The sequence below is a fragment of the Miscanthus floridulus genome, chromosome 16, assembly GCF_019320115.1.
Source record: "Miscanthus floridulus cultivar M001 chromosome 16, ASM1932011v1, whole genome shotgun sequence".
Lineage (NCBI taxonomy): Eukaryota > Viridiplantae > Streptophyta > Magnoliopsida > Poales > Poaceae > Miscanthus > Miscanthus floridulus.
This window is the reverse complement of record NC_089595.1, coordinates 20,316,874-20,337,833: the sequence shown is the minus strand read 5'-3', so window position 1 is coordinate 20,337,833 and position 20,960 is coordinate 20,316,874. Positions and strand designations below refer to the sequence as shown.

Sequence of the window (20,960 nt, the reverse complement as noted above, 5' to 3'; positions counted from 1 at the left end):
AAAAGATAAAGTAAGTTAAGTATAAGACATAAGGTGAGATTAAGGGGAGAATGTTATGTTGATCTCCACCAATTTGGCCCAACGACCAATTGGGTCCTTGACTCACGCCCTGATCGGGGCGTCCAGCCGCTCTCTTGGCTGGTGGGCCTCCGTCGCGCAGCGCTATGTAAAGGAGGTGGGAGCTGGGGCTCGATACACGAGGTTCACCAGCAGCCGTCAGCGCCCCACCGACGTCCTAGCCCTAGTCCGATCTAGAAGGGCGCGCTCTAAGCGACGGGAAGCGCCATCGCCTTCGCCGCCGCCACAGCACCGCGCCTGCACTGCTGCTACCTACGACGACCTAGCGGGAGCGTCTCTGCTTCCCCTACTACTACGACTCCAGTGGCCATGTCGCGGTAGCGTCATGGCCGTGACTGCGCATGGTGAGATACATCACCAAGTCTCTCATTAAGCTAAGTATTAACCACTTATCTACGCCTAGAAGAACTTTCAGCTATCACGGGCGTGTAGGCTAATGGACCAGTAGGAGTGCATACGTTGCTGTCGGCGTGTAAACTGTGCATAGGCATAGTGCATACTCCCATTCACAAACAAATGCTTCCAGTTCCAGCCATAGATACAGAATGCGAAGTGGGAAATTAGCTGACTATTTTTAGCACAAATACCAGATTTAAGTTGTACGAGAGGTAGGACTGCTAGCGGAACAAAGATAGAGGGATGGGGAGCATGAATGTCTGATGGTTGCAGTGGAATCATGGATTCATGGCTCATCCCAGAATATATATAGAGAATGTGTTACGGAATGAAAAGAAAAAATAACATGATATGAAAACAAGCAAACACAAAGACAACAATACAGGTTCTTATAGTTCCTTTGGCAAGTAGCAATAGCACGAATAATAAATAATAACAAAGGGGGATGAAGGCAGCCTAAGACACAAAAGAGGAATATATACAGGGCACACAAACACACACTATTTCTCATTATTACAAATAAATGAAAGAAGCAAGCATGATTTGGGAGCTTGGCTTGGCTACTAGCAGAGAAGGGCGGGCCAGCAAACGAACAGTGGTTGCTCCGGCTTCAAGACAGGTTTGTTAGGATGCTTGGAAAGTTGCTGCTTCAACTGTTGCCAGAGTTCTAATCTGTAGGAACCCTTGAGCCACACTTCCTTGAGCTTATCTAGATGCTCTAGCCCAGAAATCGTCAAGGACGACCCACTAGAGAAGTGAACCACAAGCAGCTCAACAAAGCGTGTTATGTAATCATCTGTAAAAGTCACCTGTAACCTGGAGGTGCAGTCGATCTTGAAGACCTGGAATTGTTTGTTCCAGTAGGGATAACGACGAGAGTCCTCTGGAGCCCCAAAATTGACTTGACCCATTTCGACTGCCTTGACACTGATACGTCCTTGGATAATTTGAGTTGGCAATTGCTCATAGAAACATGTGCCCTGTTGCTCTGTTATGGTCATCTCAAGATCAACCTTACTGAGACGGTCAAGCTGCTTCATCCAGGTGGGCAATTTGTGGACATGCCCATACATCTTCAGGCTCTTCAGGTACCTAGGCCTCTGGTGCTCGGAGATGCCATCCAAACAGCAAAAATCACCCTCCTGATCCTTTTCAAGTCGCACTGACAAGGACTCCAGATGGGCATGACCTGAGATGGCAGAAAACAACTCCTGATAGTTTTCCTTGCTGATGCCAGACACCCTGAGCTTACGCAGCTGGGTGAGCTTCTTTAGTTCTTTGGAGACAGCCTTCCTGCCTGCGCCACTCACATTGACAACACCGAGGGCCTGTAAGGCCGTCAGCTTCCCAATCCCTGCAGGGACCTTGATACTGCCATCATGATGAGCCCTAGCTTGCCGGTGCCTGTGGAACTTGTTGGCTGCCAAACAGCGGCCAGAGACCAACTGACGTGCCCTGCTGCTCCACGACGGTGGTGTTGATGTCGTCCCAGCCTCATCTGCCGCTGGTACTTGTAGACTCTGTTCTTCTGGTGATGTTGATGCCCGGTCTTCACTTGCTGCTTCTGGTGGGCTTGTCAGATCCCATGGTTCAGTGGTGCCAGCATTGATGTATTGCAGCTTCTCCAGCTTGATGATAACAAGCGGCAGCACAAGTATGGAAGTGTATCTGATATCCAAAGTATGAAGCTGCCTCAGGCCACCCAATGAATCCGGCAGACATGTGAGCTCCCTGCATCCTCGCAGGGAGAGGAATTTAAGCCGACGCAGTAGCTTCACAATCTGCTCAAGGTCATCATCTGTCACACCTGACGAGTTCTCCAGATCCAGCACCCGAAGCAACCTCATGTTGTTATTGACGGAGACGAAGAATGACCTCCACTCCCCAGACACTGTCAGAGACCGAAGCCGTGAGAAGTTGATGTTCTCAAAGACAATCTTGTCTCTGTCCCAGTTGCTCCTTATAGTCAGGTGTTGTCCCGCGCGTTGTGAGTTCACGCTGCATTTCCCTTTCAGCGTGAAAACAAGGTTACCTTCCATTGGCCTTGAGACGAGGTATTCACGGAAGAAACCGTTGAGTTCAAGGATCTTGCGTGGTGTATGCTGTTCCTGGATTATGCTCAATTTGATGAGCTCGGACAACAACATTTTCCCCTCCTCCTCTACAGCTGTAGAAGCTTTGTCCCTGCAGTAACCCTCTGCAATCCACCGCCTTAGCAAACGCCTCCGCCTGATGTTGTGGTCTACTGGGAAGATTGACAGATAGAAGATGCATGGCTTCAGTGTATCTTCGAAAGCATAATCAAAGTAGTTCTTCATCCTTGAAAATAGACCCCTTAGCCTATGGAATTCTTGGTCGTTGCTCTCCAAACTGCCCATAAAGTCATCATTTATATGCTTCAACTGATATGTGGATAACCTGCTGCAGTATTCTCCTATAGCATATATTATTTTTGGGAGCCCGCCACACTTGGACAAGATACGTTTAGAAAGTTTCATCTCATCCCGATTCAGTTGCTTATTCTTCCACACAACCTACAATTCAGAAATAAATCACTTTGCAGATATGTACAAATTCAATTTGGAAATGATGGTAACTTCAATATTGAAATTATTTGTAGAATTAAGGTAACTCCTCTTTTTTCTAGCTAGTATAATAATCTTTAGGATCTTATAAGCATAGTGTGGCCCTAGTCTCAACGTCCAGATTTAGATGGTGCATATAAATAATAATGGCTACTGCCTTACTTTTGAGTACCTAACAGGAGGTTACCAAAATCCTCGAATTAGCGCCATGACAGTGCGATTAACCCCCTCACTGACAATCTTAATCAGCCAGGGGCTCGGGGGGCTACACTCGTCGTGTGCGCTCGCACACACACTATGGACTATTGCGAAAGCTTGCTGGGCCTGAGATGGCCCACCCCGATAAGAGGCCCAGGCCTCCGAGAAGTAGGCTTAAGGAGAAGGGCCACGACCAAGTCTCCCGCGTCTAGGGGCTTGGTGAAGCCCAGGAAGTTCCCGATCTTGGAAGGTGGCAGCAGGCCAAGGATGGCCATGACCACCGCTGTACTACCCTAGCCGAGCTTCTCGCCTTGACTGATGTGAGGAATCTTCCTCGACACGCGGGCTGAGTCACAGGGCGTCGGGCCCTACCGGAGCTCTGTCCCCGCGCCCTTGCGAGGTTATGTCACGCCCGGGGCACGACGCAATGCGACAAGGACGGTGCGTGGCCACTTCATCGGTGTGCCCCGAGCCCGATGGTCAACCTCTCCCTATATGCTGCCACGTCCTTGCTGTGCAACGGATGCCACGAGGATGAGGAGCTTAGGTAAGGCACAACAACAACTCCGGTTTCTAACAATGACCTCCAGGCTCCTGCAGAGGGTGTCAAAAATGGTTTAACGCTGTCGGTGTAACACCCTAGCCCGTTAGAAGCCTATAGTAGTTGTGTTGTTGGCCCATGTGGAGTGTGATTGGTGAGTTTAATACCAGCTTGGAAGTTTAGTAGGGTGACAACCAGCTTATAATCCTTGTCATTTCAAATGTAGCACATCTGGGTTAACCCTTTTACACGAAGCGAGGATGAAAGTGTAAAAGAGGTTCAAAAGCGAGGATAAAAGTGTAAGAGAGGTGCTACGCGTATGCAGACCTGTTCCATGTGCGGAGCTGGGCCATATAAGTAGATTTTGGACATGGGGTGTTTACATATGGTATTCAGAGCATCAACCCTTGTTGCATGTGTCCGCGGAGAGGTATAGATGTCCAAACAAGTGGCCCGGCCCTAGCACGGTTTGGCATGGCACGACAAGGCACGATACTACCAGGCACGGCAACGCCGTCATGTTGTGTCATGCCACCATGCCTAGGTCGCGGCATAGGCACGACACTTTGAACCGTGTTGTGCCATGCCACTGGGCACGGCGGTCCATAGTGCCCGTCTCGGCCCTGGCCCGCCGCGCGCTGTCATTGCTCCGCGCGCTGTCGTCGCGTTCCACGCCGCCGTCGACCTGGGGAGCAAATGAATCGCTGCTGTGCCGCGCCATCGGCGCCGCAGCCACTGCGTCTCGTCGGTCCCAGAGCCACTGCAATGCTCTGTGCCATCGCTGTTGAAGGAAGCCGTGAGGAGATGCATCAGGAGGGAGTGGAGAAACGGGAGCGGCGGCCGAAGCCGCAGGAGGGAAGGAGGGAGTCAGATAGGGGAGTGACGTTGTGAGACGGGGAACTCATAGGTGTTTGGGAATTGGTTTTATAGCTAGGGTTTGTAACCCAACGGCTGCGATTCATCCAAAGAAAATCCAACAGTCAGAAATAACTGGGTCGCATTGTGCCGGCCCAAAAATTGTGCCGTGCCCAGGCTGGCACTACGTGTCGGTGTGGTGGCCCAGGCACGGGCACGAGGCCGACCGTGGTCGGGCCCGTGCCAGGGCACGGCGGGCCTAGCCTGTCTGGACATCTATATGGAGGGGTGTACCAAGAGGTGGTTTTGAGCATCTGCTGCGTATGTGGTGAGCTACCGAGGGCGTCAACCCTTAAGAGGATCAATGTAACACCCCCAGACCATTTAAAAGCTTCTAGTAGTTGTATTGTTGACCCATGTTGCATATGTGGAGTGTTGTTGGTGGGTTTAGTACCATCTTGGAAGTTTAGGAGGGTTAGAGCCAGCTTATAATCCTTGTCGTTCCAAATGCAGCACCTTCAGGTTAACCCTTTTACACGAAGCATGGACGGAAGTGTAAGAGATGTGCTACGCGTATGCGGTCCCGTTCCATGTGCGGAGCTAGGCCATTTAAGTAGATTTTGGAGTAGGCTGATTACTGTCGGCCATAACCAAAGACGAGGAACAACGCTCGCCATCGCTACCATTTAAGTAGATTTTGGAGTAGGGTGTTTACCGTCGGCCATAACCAAAGACGAGGAACGACGCTCGCTGCCGCCACCAACCGAGGATTAAGGATGTGAAACCCTAGAAAACCTCTACGAACCCACTCTCCTTGTACTCCCCAGGGCCTTCCGGTGCACAAGGTTGGCCAGAGGCTCATGTAGAGGGGGGAGGGGGTCGATGAAACCCTAGATCACTTTGCTAGCTCTCTCCTACCATCGTCTCTCTCCCATTGTAAGAACTTAATCGAGCATTTTAACATGAAAAATTGGCATCTAAATTACAACCACCCACCATTATGAAAACAATTTAAGGTAATCCCTTAAACTAGGAACAAAATCACTCCCATTATAAAAGTAACTTAAAGAACCCATAAATTGGCATCCAAACCCACAATGCCATTTTTGAAAGATAATTTAAAAATAACAAATAAATTTACATTTGGATCACAATCATATGCCATTACAAAAGGAACATAAAGAAATTCTCAAATCGAGGTCTAAAATACCCACATTTGTCATTATCAAAATAAGATAAAATAACCTCTAAATTTGCATCTAAATTACTCACATATGTTATATTTTATAGAAAAATGCCAAAGTAAAGTAGTAGGTGGCTGGACCACGCAGCCCCCACCCTAGATTTGCCCCTATTGGTCATACCCCTTGCCCTCTTATATACTCCCTCCATTCCAAATTATAAGTCATTCTAATTTTTTTGGAGAGTCAAAATATCTCAAGTTTACTAAAATTATAGAAATAATTACAAACATTTATGACATCAAATAGGTATACTATGAAAATATAATTAATGAAGAATCTAATGATACTTAGTTGATATCATAAATATTATTATTTTAATATATAAATTTGGTCAAACTTGAGATGCTTTGACTCTTCAAGAAAGTTGGAATGACTTATAATTTGGAATGGAGGAAATATTTTTTTAATATATGATGTTTATGGCAAGGTAATTAGGTTGGCCTAAACATTATATATTTATAAATAGAGGGAGTAGTCTAGATCAAGTGGGGCCACACTGTAACAAATATTAAAATTTAACCTGCCTCGATCGTATCTTCCTTTAATATTTTGTGGGTCCTTTATGATCCACAAGTACCTTACACTTGGGGGACATGATAAATGATAACGTTTTGGGGATGCTTATCATTTATGTACCTAGATATTCGATCTACATGTTGTTACGATCTTAGCGAATGCTAGATGGTTAAGCACTCTCAGACATAACATATTTTAGGTAGCATAGCATGTGACATTAATTTTTCACCATTCTCTCAAATTTAAAGAAATTTGGTGACATGTGACCAACGACTGAATTAGTATTTAAATTTTAAAAATTCATATAAGGAAAAAAAATAAGATAGTCCATTTTGTAACCCAAGTAAAAATTTTATATGTAAAATGATGTAGAACAAAATGTGAGCATGTAAACCCTAAACTATACTCTTTTATCATGCTAATGGAACTTTAATCTACTCTATATACCAAATTTATTAGGTTCTGAATAATCCTAAATGAAACCGAACATTTATGAAACACTTTAAAGTGAATACTAATTACTACCAAATGTAGGAAACCATGGCTTAATTTAGAAAATTAGCATAATTCTTTAAACAATTCTAACAAGACTAACAAATGCATATATGAGTAATAAAAACATAAATCAATTTTCTCTAGAGGTAATTAAAGTTTGAGTAATAGACATTATCTTTTATCTTAGTTTATTTTTTTGTAAGAAACATATACTTTATCTTAAATATAAAATTATATTCAGGTTATACATACTCTTTAATGTGTGTGCAATTTTTATGTTTCTTAGACATATGTGGATTAACTATGAAAAACTTTTTTATCCTTAGCCATGTCGCCATATTAGTGCCACACTACCCAAAACAACCCTAAATTTGAGCAAAGGTTGTGATGGTTTTACTAGTTGCCAGCGAAAAGGAACAATTTTCTAGTTGAAGATTGAAAACTGGACTGAATTAAATTGTAAAATAGTATATTTCCTATATCAAAAACGTTGGATGCGCTAGCTCAGCTTGTTGATGGGGATTTAGTTTCTCGAAGAAATGTTTCTAGGATTTGGTTCTAAACAACAAATAGGTTTCAATGGTTTCTAGTAGAATCCCTAAAACGATTTTGTTTCTGTCTCTGAATCGTCCCTAGACCATTTGGTAGTGATTCTCCCGTTCTCAGAGAGAAACATGTATAATTTTTTTTTCAATTGGCAGAATCACTTATTATTATAAAATGTCAAAATAAATAATTAGCTGACATATATACATCTATAAAATGTTAAGAGAGACTTATATTTTTTACTCACATGCATGGATGCAAAAAGGAAAGGAAATTATTAGCTCGACTGCTAGAACTACTATAGATAACTACAATAAGCCAGGATGGTAAACAACGAACCTTCATGAAGAGATTACGGGCTTCATCAGCTTGAAAGGCTCTGACGTTGACTCGTCGTGCTTCATCAACTTGACAATGCCTGGCCACCTTTGCTTCATGTGTAATGACAACAACACAACCATCAACGCCTCGGGGGAAGAATTCCTGCTTTATCGTGTCCCATTCATTCGTGGACTGTAGCCCGTCAATGACAACGAAATATTTCTTCGCGCGCAGAATCTTGCGACACTCTTCATATAGGTCTTGGCCTTGCATGATGCCAACTGCAGCAGCTTCCATGGCTTGAAGGTCATCTGAATAGAAATCCATCAGCAAGAGCCGAGAGAATCTCATCAAACTGAATGGACACGGTACATTGACCCAGCTGAATGCGGTGAATTCGTCTCCATGATTTTCTTCCTTTCGAATGTCCAACCATATAGGTTGGCTGTTGACTGTGAACAGCTGCCCCCATGAACGAAGCATATGATGGTAATAGCTTGTTCTGACCAGGTATTTCTTGCCAACACCAGTAACACCCCAAACCGACACAACACCAGGATCTTTTAGAAGCATGGAAAAGCCTAAAGCCAGTCGTTGATTGCTCTCAACAATTTCAGCTGTCTTAGTCCAGGTACGTGCCTTTTCCTTTCTGATGGAGAAAATCTAGAGAGTTTATTTAGAGAGTTAGAGTGCAATCCAGGATGGAATCATCATACTTATACTGTACGTGTGTATTAGGAAAAATTAATAAACATTGGGATGACAGGCAATATATTTACCTCGGCTGCGCTGGCTTCTGGATCGCCTTTGATGTTGAACACTCGATCTTTAGAATCTGCACAATGTTTTGCAACATTTTCTTCATTTGTAATGATAATGATGCAGCCTTTTATAGGCTTAGATAAGAACGTGTTTCTGAACAAATCCCAGTCCTTTGTGTACCGCAGACCGTCAATAACAACGAGGCAGTCCTTTTCACGCAGAAACTCACAGCACTTCTGAATTAGGGCTGCCTCTTCTATAGCATCGACTGTCTCATTAGCATGCTTGGTTTCATCATTGTATGCTGAACCACCATATGAACAAAGATCAAGATATAACTGCCGAGATATGAGCCTCAAATCGAACCAACAATCCGGCACGTGGACCCATCCATACGTTTCAAATTTGAATTTCATCAGTCTGCCGTCGTGTTCTTCTTCCTGCTTATTATTATGCAGCATTATTATGTCGCGGTAAACTGTGTCGACAACGATAGATTTGGTGCGAGATCTACCCCACACAGAGACGACACTTGGACATGTTATTGCCTGTATAAATTTGTTGATGTCAATGGGACTCTCCCGTGCCTGCAAGTAAGAAAGTAACCCGAGATGATGCATAGCAAAGAAAGTAAATCTGCAAGGAGTGCCTTGAATTAATAACATAACATCACACACACCCAATTTCACATGAATACATGATGCATCATGCATTTGTAAAACATGCTATAATGGACCAACTCAAATAAAAAAGTATGCCCATATGCATGCATTTATATGCTCAAAGTTCTACTTTTTTAACCCCCCCCCCCCCCCCCCCCCCCCCCCCCCACACCCACACTCCAAAAAGACTTTGGCATGTGCAAATATTTCCTTTCCTTTTTCCAAGTGGCCATATTGATTTCAAAAAATGGATGTACATGGACCAAGTTCAGCTAGAAATTATTTATCAAAACTTACATGTACAATCAGAACAGCATTACTCAAAACCAACGATCTCACTTCTTTTTTATCTCTCCAAGTACACTCAATTAATTGTGTTTTTATGTACTACAACATGCCTTTTCCTGTTACTATAACTGTTTTGATAATTTTTTAGAATAATGAACGTGTGTTTTTCGCAGAGTAAATTTCATGGAACCCAATCTTTGGGCAGAGGTAACACATAAGGATCCAATTTTTAGTGATGATAAATCCATACCATACTATTACTAATTGGAGAATCTTTTTGGAGCATCAACGTTAATCCTCACAATACACACTAGAAAAAATCTAAATTAAAGTAAACCCATAAATCGGTGTCTCACATATGTCATTATAAAAATAACAAAGCAAACCCCATTATCTTCATCTAAGTTACCCATATGCCATTATGAAAAATAATATAGAGTAACCTTTGCGGTTAGAAAATAATCTAAAACGATCCGCATTAATCTTTCTGAGACGTGTTGAAAGCCTTAGTTTGGTTTTAGTAATTGAGTGACAACTAGTGGACTAATGTTTTCAATGAGATGATTATGCAAGGTCAAACACTTGGAATTGAGCAAGACTAGGAGATGGTGAAGATGATGCTTACTACAACAAAAGTGCTCAACATTGGAGAGAAGAGGAGATGGAAACAAGCCCGAAGGCAAAGGTATATGCAATAATAGGGGTTTTGCTTCACCGGCCAATGTGCAATAGAGTGTACGGTCGGGTTTAAATATAAATAGCCATGCTACTAAAAGGGGATCTCTAAAGTAACTACGGTTATCTTGTGCCACTAGGTTTGAACTCACTTTGCATATGCATTAGTCGACCTAGTGACATGGTGATGAAGCAAGTGGTTTGGAAATATTCTGAAAATGCTAACTCAAATACTTAAGGTGTTAGTGTTCTTGTGGAACACATTTAGAGTCAACAAAGTTTGGAAAGCATTTGAGAGAAGGGCTTAGCATAGGGCCTCTGCACTCATCAGATTTATCCGTTGCCCCTGGTGGGGAAGCACCGGAGCAAAGGGCCTGTTCGGCAGGACTGAAAAATACTGTTCCGGCTGATTGTTGTGAGAGGAAAATACTGTTCTGACAGGACGTGAACAATGATTTCATGAGGTGGCTGGCCAGCCAGCCGAACAGCCCCAAAGGCTCCACTATAGGCCCCGCGAAAAAATGACTTAATGTATTGGCTGGTGGGTCATCGGATTTCTCGGGTGCCCCTAGGGCAGTACCACCGGAGCTTAGGCTCCCAGGTTGGATGGACACGTGGTGGCGATCGGAGTGATGTAGGAAAATTCAAACAGAGGCAACACATTCTTCGGTGTAGAGGTTGGGATTCCAGACTTTTCCGGTGGTGTCCAGAACCTTACGGGACTTCTATCCAGTAAGCTCCCAGACCCACTGAATTTCTCTGGTGGTGTCTCTGGGGGAGCACTGGAGGAAGTACTCATGGGGTGTTCCTTTGCTATTGATTTCCCGAGAGCGCTGAGGTGGAGTGGAGAGGCACTAGAGTAAAGGGTACTCCAACGGCTATCACCCTGTTCGCTTGTTGGTTTCAGCCAGCCCAAACCAGCCGGCCAACAGTATTTTTCTCTCACAACAAACCAGCACCAGCCAGTCCAAACCAGCCCAGAAACCAACCAGCGAACAGGCCGTATATGACCGTTTGAATATATCTGTTGGATAACCATTGGATAGCAAAATCCATTCTTTGGTGGTCACTAGAGTTTTCCGGTGACCCTGCAGAAACCCCACCTAGTCTCTTTGAGTGGCTTATAAATAGAAGGGTGGCCAGCCATTTTGTGACGACTTTTTGGCACCCTTGCTGATACTTGTGCATCCTTAGTGATCAAAAGTTCAAAACGCAACTCCACTCACCTTGCTTGACTTGTTATTAATCTAAAGTGAGATTGGAGAGACGTAGTGCATTTTCTTTGTGAGTTTGCATCCAGTAGCATTACTTCGTTGTTGCGCTTAGCTCTTGTTACTCTTAGCTACTGATGGCTACTGATGCCAAAGTAGTAGCTAAGAGTGCAATTTAGGGCCCATAATATTTTTTATTTAATAAAATACAAAATGACAGTCTTGAATGTATGGTACAATAAACAATTCATATAGTTTCAACTTAACATTTGAATAAAAAAGTTACTGTACTAATAATATTAAAAAATTCAAAGCCTAAATTTGGATATGTGACGTCATGTACAACATATGGCTTGCAACAAGAGCTGATATAACTTAGTCTAATGTTTTCACTGGACAAATAGGATGTGCAATGCAAACGAATGGATATAGGTTATAAAAGCATATAAGTTAAATATTTATAAATTTATCACAAGCGAACAGACATTATAGATCATCTGACTTGATGATATTGTGTTAGAAAGAGGGGAGGGGGTAGAGAGAAGCAGTTTTAATTAGTGTTAGGTACTAGGGTAGAGAGAAGCAATTTTAATTAGTGTTAGGTACTAAACATATCCACGGACTTATACGTTCTAAGATTCTAATCCGTGTAGGAGGACAAGTCGATCGATAGAGAAACAAACACAAGTAATTCAACTACTAATTATTTGTTATCAAACTATCAACTTATACAGTCAAAAAATAGTGTACCATTTTTGGATGGTAGATGCTGGAATTTTGTTTTCTTGTCTAAAAATACAGTAAAAAAATAGTGTATATGTAATATATATATATATATAAAAGAGGCTCATGCTATGATTTTCAAGGATTTATCGGCCCAGTCTTCGAAGATGCTCATAGGGGTGGGGTTTGTATGCAGGGATGGAGGGAAGGGGGGCCAGGGGGGCCCACACACCCCCAACCTCCCTAGTGTCCCACTACATAACCCCTTAATTAGCTAATAAAAATTACTAATTAGTGTTGTATTTATTTATCATCTCTTCTTTGTGTTAGTCTTTATTGATATCTATATGATTTATGTCTAATATTTGTGTTATCTTCTCCCTCTATTTTATTCTTGTTATTATTGTTATAGTTTTTCCTACACAATATCTTAGTTGATCTGCATAATATACGAGCAATTAGCTAGTTATGACGTTAATTATTAGTGCTTTATCTTTCCCCTCTCTTTTATTCCAGTTATTACAATGATTTTTTTTCTATGAATTATATTAGTTGGGTAGAGATTAGAGACTTAGGGTTATTTTTTTTTCTTTTGCTATAATTTTCATTATCATTTTAGACTTTTAACTTTCTTTTGTATCGCAAAACAAATATTGATTTGGTTATTATTTATACTCTTCCTAACTCAATATACTTATATGTGTATGAATGCACGCATATTTTATCATATGTGGTTATCATTGGTATACCAAAATGCCCCCCCCCCCCCCCCTATGGTCAAATGCCGGCTTTGTCCCTGTTTGTATATGTGTGTTCATAGTGGTGAGTGTGCGTGTCTCGTGACTTGTGAGTGTCTGGATATCGAAAAAAAAGAGTAAACAATGGCAGAGAGAGTAGTATAATATATTACATTTCTGGAAGTAGCAATTTATGTATATTGTGCCTGCAGGTTTACCTTTCTGAAGAAGGCGCAGAGAGAATGGCCATCAGGAAACCGCCTGAGCTCCGACACTAGGTAGGGCATGCCGGTGCACATAAATGCCATCCCTATGTCATGGGTAGATACGACGATCCGGCTGCCGTTCTTACAGTCCGGCAGGTACATTTTGATGGCATCCCACTGTACCACAGTGGACACATCTTCGAGGACGACGAGATACTTCTCCTTCATGAGTAGTTGCTTCACGCACTACTGGATTCAGGTTCTTTGCCGAGTGTCTGAGGCACTCGGCAAAGGCCAAATTGCACTCGGCAAAGCCTTTGCCGAGTGCGGTACTCGACAAAGAACACACGGCAAAAAAATTGATCGGCAAAGTCCTCTTTACCGAGTGTCTTTTATCGGGCACTCGGCAAAGGCTTTGCCGAGTGCCCCGGGGACACTCGGCAAAGAAAAGCAACCGTCACGGCGTCGGCCCCGTTGACAGTCACTTTGCCGAGTGTCAACCCTGCAGACACTCGGCAAAGATTTTATATATTTTTTTAAAAAAATTCTTTGCCGAGTGCCAACCCTGCAGGCACTCGGCAAAGATTTTTTATTTTTTTTAAAAAAAATTCTTTGCCGAGTGTCAACCCTGCAGGCACTCGGCAAAGATTTTTTATTTTTTTTACAAAATTTCTTTGCCGAGTGCCAACCCTTCAGGCACTCGGCAAAGATTTTTTGTTTTTTTAAAAAAAAAATTATTTGCCGAGTGCCCCTTGTCCGGCGCTCGGCAAAGTTTGATTTTTTTTTTAAAAAAATCTTTGCCGAGTGCCCTCTGGCCGGCACTCGGCAAAGTTTGAATTTTTTTTTAATTTTTTTTTTACCGAGTGCCATGGTCACAGCGCTCGGCAAAGCTGGAAAAATGGTTTTCCAAGCACAGATACGTTTATTATTATTATTATCCCCTGAAATGATGTTTTATAGGAACATATACGTTTGTAAGCCTTGTGGTACATTGCATATGCATGCTCTGATTATTTTTTTGAAACCTGCATGCTCTGATATTGATATACAATCATACGGATACACTTCTTCTAATAATCGTTAATACTTAATACATGTGGTTGTATCGCCTCAATGACTTTCCCCTCTTTCCTATGATAACTTTGTATACCTAGGCAAACAAATCACAGCACTGCAACTGTTTTTCACAAGCCATAATCAGTTCAGCAAGAGCTGTCCATGAACTCCACAAGCAGCTCCTTCACCGTGCCTCTGTCTGGCATCTTCCCTGCGGCGCCGTAGATAGGAGCCATTCCACCGCTAATAGGGCCTGGGTTTGCTTTCACCTGCCAACGCCAAACGTCATAAGAAAACATAGCCTTTCCTAGCGATGGAATGGATCAGGGTAATAATAGCCATTAGGCGACATAACATAACACGTGCTGAGCAACTCACAGTGTTCACAGAATATTGCAGATCCTTCAGGAATTGGTCATAAATAGTCGTGTGTTGAAGGGTCACACAAATGTGCAAATTGAAACCGGTAAGGATTGTCAGACTAGCCGAGAATGCAAATAGCACCAATGGCTGCTGGGGTGAAGGGACTCCCTCCATTCCAAATTATAAGACTTTTTTTGTTTTTCTAGATACACTGTTTTTATTATGTATATCTAAGTGCATATAAAAAGCTATGTATGTGGAAAAGCAAAAATCTCTAATAATTTGGAAAGGAGGGAGTACAATACAATTGTTTGCCTGAAGCCAAGATTTACCTGTTAGGTCTCTGCAGAGCATTGAGATGCCAACCTTTTGATGACATTATGTCGTTCACCTCAAATATGTCGACAACATCCGAGGCGAACGCCACAACGGTCATATCTGGTTTCCCAATCACAAACAACCCTGGGATATCTCTCCAATCCTGCACAAGCCATAAAATTTTACCCACAGCTAAGCAGTGATCCATTTTGATGATCCAGTCACAACAAAAGGAAGCACATCTATTCTTAGTATAGAAATATTACAAGTGTGTGCTAATTAATTTGGCATTTGACCATGCATACTAGTAGAAAATAAATATCTACGTGAATACTACTTCAATTTAAAAAGTTACAATAAATAAATAAACAAAAATGGGTAAAACATAGCTACAGTCAGAGTTTGTCTTATGTCTTGTAGTCATAGTTCAGAGTTCAGGCATAACAAACAAACAAGTTTACCCTCTTTGTATTTTCTTCGAAACTTCCATGATACGGCTTGTACTGTCCAAGTAGCCTGGAAAGCAAGAAAAGCAAGAGTATACATCACAAGTACTATTTGATTCTAAGCCACCACTACACACTGATGGAATTTCAGAATAAGTTTGTCACCATTTAGTCCGAGAGACATCATAGCAGTCCAAGCTCCCGCAATTAATCCACCTGGCCTGCTTCCAGCCATAGTGGGAGAAACATAAAGCCCACCGGTCCACTCGGTAACTGAACAAACATGGAAACACAAATGCAATTGTAAATCACTATTCAAACTTTTGAAGAAGACTCAAAGAAGTTAAGATAACAAAGGATTTTCAGGAACCAAGTACTACTTCCACGGATAGCGGAAGCATATCCAACTTCTCCAGACCATTTAAAAAAAATTACAGCTAACAGTTCTTCCAGCTATATTTTTTTTGTGAAGGTCAACAGGGGGAGGCCAGTTATATGTATTTTCCATAACGGAAACCAATATATGACATTAATACGAACATAAGTTAAAAAGACATAAGTTCATTAAAGAAGTTCCATTTTATTTTGGAAGAAGAGGAAGAGCTTACCAGCAACAAACTGATGCTGAATTTGATGGTGATATCCCAGATGTCAGAAAACGTAGCACTTTCAGAAAATCAAAGTTCACTAACAAAAAATTTAATGGATACCATTGACATACCGCTATTCTTTCTAGATCCCAAAAATCAACCAATGTCCCACAAAAGGGAAGGCAAAAACACACAGACAAAACCTATCAAGATTAGTCACAAGCTGATCTTTAACCAGAAGCTTTTGTTCACCTCCAATTATATTGAAGATCACAGCAATCAAACATATTGCTTTCATATGTGGTTATCCTATATCATATTTAGTTGTAAGTTGTAACCATTTTCTAAGTTTATTTATCGTCAATGATGAAAGTTTTTACATAGTGGCAATTGATGTTGGCTGGCAAACAAATCTAAAAAAATCCTGAACCTCAAACATCAACTTAGAGAATTTGAATGAACATAGTGTTTTAAGACGAAAACTTATAATCATTTCAACTGCTTCAAGTTGTGGTGCACATATTGAGGGGTTACAAGAAAATTTTGCAACCTGCAGGAACCATGGTGTTATGATCCCACAAATAACAATTATCATATAGTAGTAATTATAATATAACCTGCAGGAACCATGGCAACTGTAAATACAACATGTATATATATCAAATGGAATCATATACTCCTATTTACTGTAATACTTATACTAGTAATTCGAGTAATTTACAGTGAATTATCATCGCACAAAATGCAAACGGCATCACGCACACCAATATTGCTGTCAACACAGCACACACACGGGAGCTGGGAGTGGGAGAGATCAGAGATGAGACTGAGAACTGGAAGTTGCAGCAGATTGCGGGCAACAACGACTTATCTCTCGGGCCTCAGTCGCTCAGGCCGCCAGCGACTTGGCCTTTGCGGCGAAGCAGGCGGCGGCGCGCTTGCAGGAGCGGTAGAGGCTGAGCATGGACAGCCACTCGGCGAGCCTGCTGGGCGACCGGCGCCGGGTCCGGCGCACACGCACCCTCCAGCGGTTAGACGGCGGGTCCATGGCGGCGGCGTACTCGGCCGGGACGACGGAGGCGTAGGGGTCGGAGCCGCCGGCGCAGGAGCGGGCGAGCAGCGACGGCGGGAGCAGGAGCGCCTTGCTGTTGTTTCCCTTGGAGTTGGAGCGGTTCCGGGCGTGGGCGAGCTGGCCACGCTCGGCCACACGTGGCCGTGGGGGCGAGGGCTGGCAGGGGCGGGGGCGGGGGCAGGCGCCGTCGCGCGGCGCGGGGAGGGGCTGCGGCCGAGCGCGCAAGCGGCCGGGCGGCGCGGGCAGCGCGGGCTCGCGGGCGGTGGCGGCGTGGGCGCGGCGCGCGGCGCGGGGGCGGGGGCGGGCCGGCGTGGGCGTGGGGGCTGGCTGGCTGTCTGCTTGACTGCCCGGCCGGCCGAAATCGTTTAAGTCCCCCAACCGCCCCTTTGCCGAGTGGCGGATGAGGGAGGCACTCGGCAAAGATTTATTTTTTTTTAAAAAAAAATTCTTTGTCGAGTGTCTCAGATCTAGCACTCGGCAAATATTTAATTTTTTTTTAAAAAAATTTCTTTGCCGAGTGTCCCAGATCTGACACTCGGCAAAGTTTTTTTTAAAAAAAATAATTTGCCGAGTGCCCCTGACACGGCACTCGGCAAAGATTTAATTTTTTTTAAAATGTCTTTACCGAGTGCCCTGTGAAGACACTCGGCAAAGAGGAAATTTTTTAAAAAAAATCCAAACCCACTTTGCCGAGTGCCTTATCCGTGACACTCGGCAAAGACCCCCTTTGCCGAGTGCCATGTCTCGGCACTCGGCAAAGTTTTTTATGTTTTTTTGTTTTTGGCCTCCAAATTTTTTGTACAGCCTTTTTAAAGCACCAGGAACTTCTAGTTAGAATTTGGGGATTTTTTATGACTTTTTGATATATTTAGTTACTTTATTTTATTTACTTGAATTTTTTCGAAAAATATAATTTTGAACTACACGTGGTACGAATAATGGAATTTAATGATTCAAAAAATGATAGTCATGTTACTGAGTGTAGTGTGAGGCCGTATCCAGGAACGGACCCGAAATTTCGGACATCTTGTTCACGAAACATGACCGCGAACTTGCGTGCGAAGTGTTTTTAAATTCTATAAAAAGCAAACGAAGTCCGAAAATCATGAAACTTGTTGAGATGTCGTGATATCATATGTGGAGGCTATGATAAAAATTTCAGAAGATTTCATGCACGTTGTCACGTACGATGCTTACAAACCAGGACATCTCTACATCAGATATTAGGTATCACGTGTAGAGATGTCCTGGTTTGTAAGCATCGTACGTGACAACGTGCACGAAATCTTCTGAAATTTTTATCATAGCCTCCACATATGATATCACGACATCTCAACAAGTTTCATGATTTTCGGACTTCGTTTTCTTTTTATAGAATTTAAAAATGCTTCACACGCAATTTCGCGGACATGTTTTGTGAACAAGATGTCCGAAATTTCGGGTCCGTTCCTGGATACGGCCTCTCACAACACTCACTAACATGACTATCAATTTTTGAATCATTAAATTCCATTATTCGTACCACGTGCAGTTCAAATTTCTATTTTTCGGAAAAATTCAAGTAAACAAAATAAAGTAACTAAATATATAAAAAAGCCACAAAAAATCCCTAAATTGTAACTAGGAGTTCCTGGTGCTTTAAAAGGGCTGCACAAAAAATTGGAGGCCAAAAACAAAAAAACAAAAAAAACTTTGCCGAGTGTCGGGGCATGGCACTCGGCAAAGGGTGTCTTTGCCGAGTGCCAGGATAAGGCACTCGGCAAAGAGGGTTTTAATTTTTTTAAAAAAATTTCCTCTTTGCCGAGTGCATCCACAGGAACACTCGGCAAAGAAATTATAAAAAAATAATTAAATCTTTGCCGAGTGCCGTGCCAGGCGCACTCGGCAAAGTATTTTTTTAAAAAAAAATTCTTTGCCGAGTGCCAGATCTGAGACACTCGGCAAAGGATTTTTTTAAAAAAATTAAATCTTTGCCGAGTGCCAGATCTGGGGCACTCGGCAAAGAATTTTTTTTTAAAAAAAAATCAAATCTTTGCCGAGTGCATAACAGCAGGCACTCGGCAAAGAAGGCCGTGACCGAACACCCTTTCGCGGGCAGCCTATGCCGAGTGTAGAGATTTTGCCGAGAGTCTGGCACTTGGCAAAGAAGTCCTTTGCCGAGTGCCCTTGTTTGCCGAGTGCAATTCTTTGCCGAGTGCAGCACTCGGCAAAGAAGGTCTTTGCCGAGTGCGCGATTTTTAACACTCGGCAAAGAATTTTGCACTCGGCAAAGTCTCTGTTTCCGGTAGTGACGGCCCGTTCGCTTCGCTGAAAAAATAAACCGAAACACTGTTATGACTGATTTGTTGTGAGAGAAAAATACGGTTCCGGTTAAAAAAACGAGCCGAAAAAGACGGATTAGACAAGAAGCGAACAGGGCCCATGAGGCCGTCGTCGTCGTCTTCCGTGCTTACCCTTGCCGGCCGGAAGCCCACTCCGGCTGCATCTCCATCTCCGTGGTGGTGAGAGCTCTTGCGAAGAAGCTGTGTCAGCAAGCTGTCGAGGAAGTCGTGGAGGTTAAATGGATGCGCCAGCTTCACCCAGGCGCGAGCTCTGAATTCTTGGCCGATGTGTGTGTCGCAGTATGCCTCCCTGATAGTGCTGGTCATCCCAAGGTCACCTCCTGTACTTCCCCAAACCGAGATGACCTGGAGCTCATGGCCGCCGTCAGTGGCGATGATCTTCTGGAGGTTGAGCATGGCACATGGCTTCCCAGCGGCCTCCCACGCCTTGCGAAGGATGCCGAACGCCAACGGGCTGACGGCGGCGCCGGCCACCATCTGCTCTGCCGGCATGGCAGTGGCAGTGGCAGCAGGCTTGTTGGAGATGGAGCGGGAGCCGCCGGCGCCGGACGAGGAGGAATCGCTGCTGGGGATGATGTTATAGCGCTTGCTCCTCTGGCTTACATTCTCGACCCTGGCCTTGAGCAGCTTTATTTCGGCGGCGGCGGCCGCCACGTCCAGGTCCTGCGACTGTGCCAGGCACGGGCAGGCCTGCATCAGCATGCGGAGGCACAACGCCCCCGTCGCCCCTCCTTGTCCATGTGGGCGACGAACTCGACCCAATCCTCCACGTCGAAGGCTAGGTCGCGGAGCAGCCTCAGCCAGGTCCGCGCCACTTCACTTTCGCCGGCACGATCCCTGTTGCCGGCATTGTTGAGGAAGGACTGCATCATCTGGAACTCGGCCGTGATGAACTCCAGGTCGTGCTGCACCTCTTCCTTGAGCTTCTCCTCCTCCTCTATCGCCGACTTGGCCTTGCTCACGGTCGCCTCAACCACCGTCTTGGTCAGCCCAAATGCGAACTCCATGGCTGCCTGGCTGGGCCTGGGAATGTTTGAGCTCGATCTCGATCGATCGATCGAACTCAGCCACTAATTGTTACTATACAACAACTCAGGAACACAGGTTTATATATATAATAAGGAGAGGCTAAGCTAGGACAGACAATGTCACAACGTATCCGGTGCGCTAGCGGTACAAGCATGCACCTCAAAGGCAAAGCGAAGCTGATTCCCACCTTGCGTGCCGATGCTTTGCCTCTTAGCGTGCTAAACCTTTTTCTTTCCTTGTTTCGTCAGGGAGTAATATATTCTCTTAGTTACCCTACACACACGATTTATGTTAAGACTAAAGAGAGAGATGTGGTGCTTCCGTGGACACTATGTCGTCTTGCGCGATGGGACCACCGGCGGTCTTTAGCCCGAGCACGCGGAGCGCCCTGGCCGTCGTAACGTGCAGCATGAGGGGGTGGGTCACCGAGCGATGAACTAGCACCGAGCCAAGCACCGAGCCGAGTCGTGTGACCCACGACAGGCCATGAAGGGCTCTCTGAATTGGCCAGGGGCTCGGGAGCTACACCCATCGGGTGCGTTTGCATGCACCCACTGGCAGGAAAGGGATAGCTTGGCAGCCCGTAAATTGCCCTCCCCGCCAAAGGATGGCTAGTCTAGTTGGTTAACTGAGATATGCTAGTCACTCCGGCGGCACCCTCCAGGTCCTGAGTTCGACTCCCACTGGAGCGAATTTCAGGCTGGG

General features: G+C 44.2%; 1 long non-coding RNA gene and 1 pseudogene across 2 annotated transcripts; both read right to left on the bottom strand.

Moving 5' to 3' along the window:
* Positions 1–1,037: 1,037 nt before the first annotated feature.
* LOC136510381 (disease resistance RPP8-like protein 3) lies at positions 1,038–20,233 on the bottom strand (annotated as a pseudogene).
* On the bottom strand, positions 14,005–17,128 carry LOC136512621 (uncharacterized). 2 transcript variants are annotated; one of them, XR_010773167.1, is made up of 6 exons: positions 15,831–17,128; positions 15,388–15,495; positions 15,238–15,292; positions 14,791–14,939; positions 14,474–14,497; positions 14,005–14,364 (listed from the first exon to the last, which is right to left on the bottom strand). It is a non-coding gene; the product is annotated as an uncharacterized lncRNA (long non-coding RNA). The 2 variants fall into 2 exon arrangements; XR_010773166.1 differs by lacking the exon at positions 14,474–14,497 and having other exon boundaries at positions 14,006–14,364; positions 15,388–17,121.
* Positions 20,234–20,960: the final 727 nt, after the last annotated feature.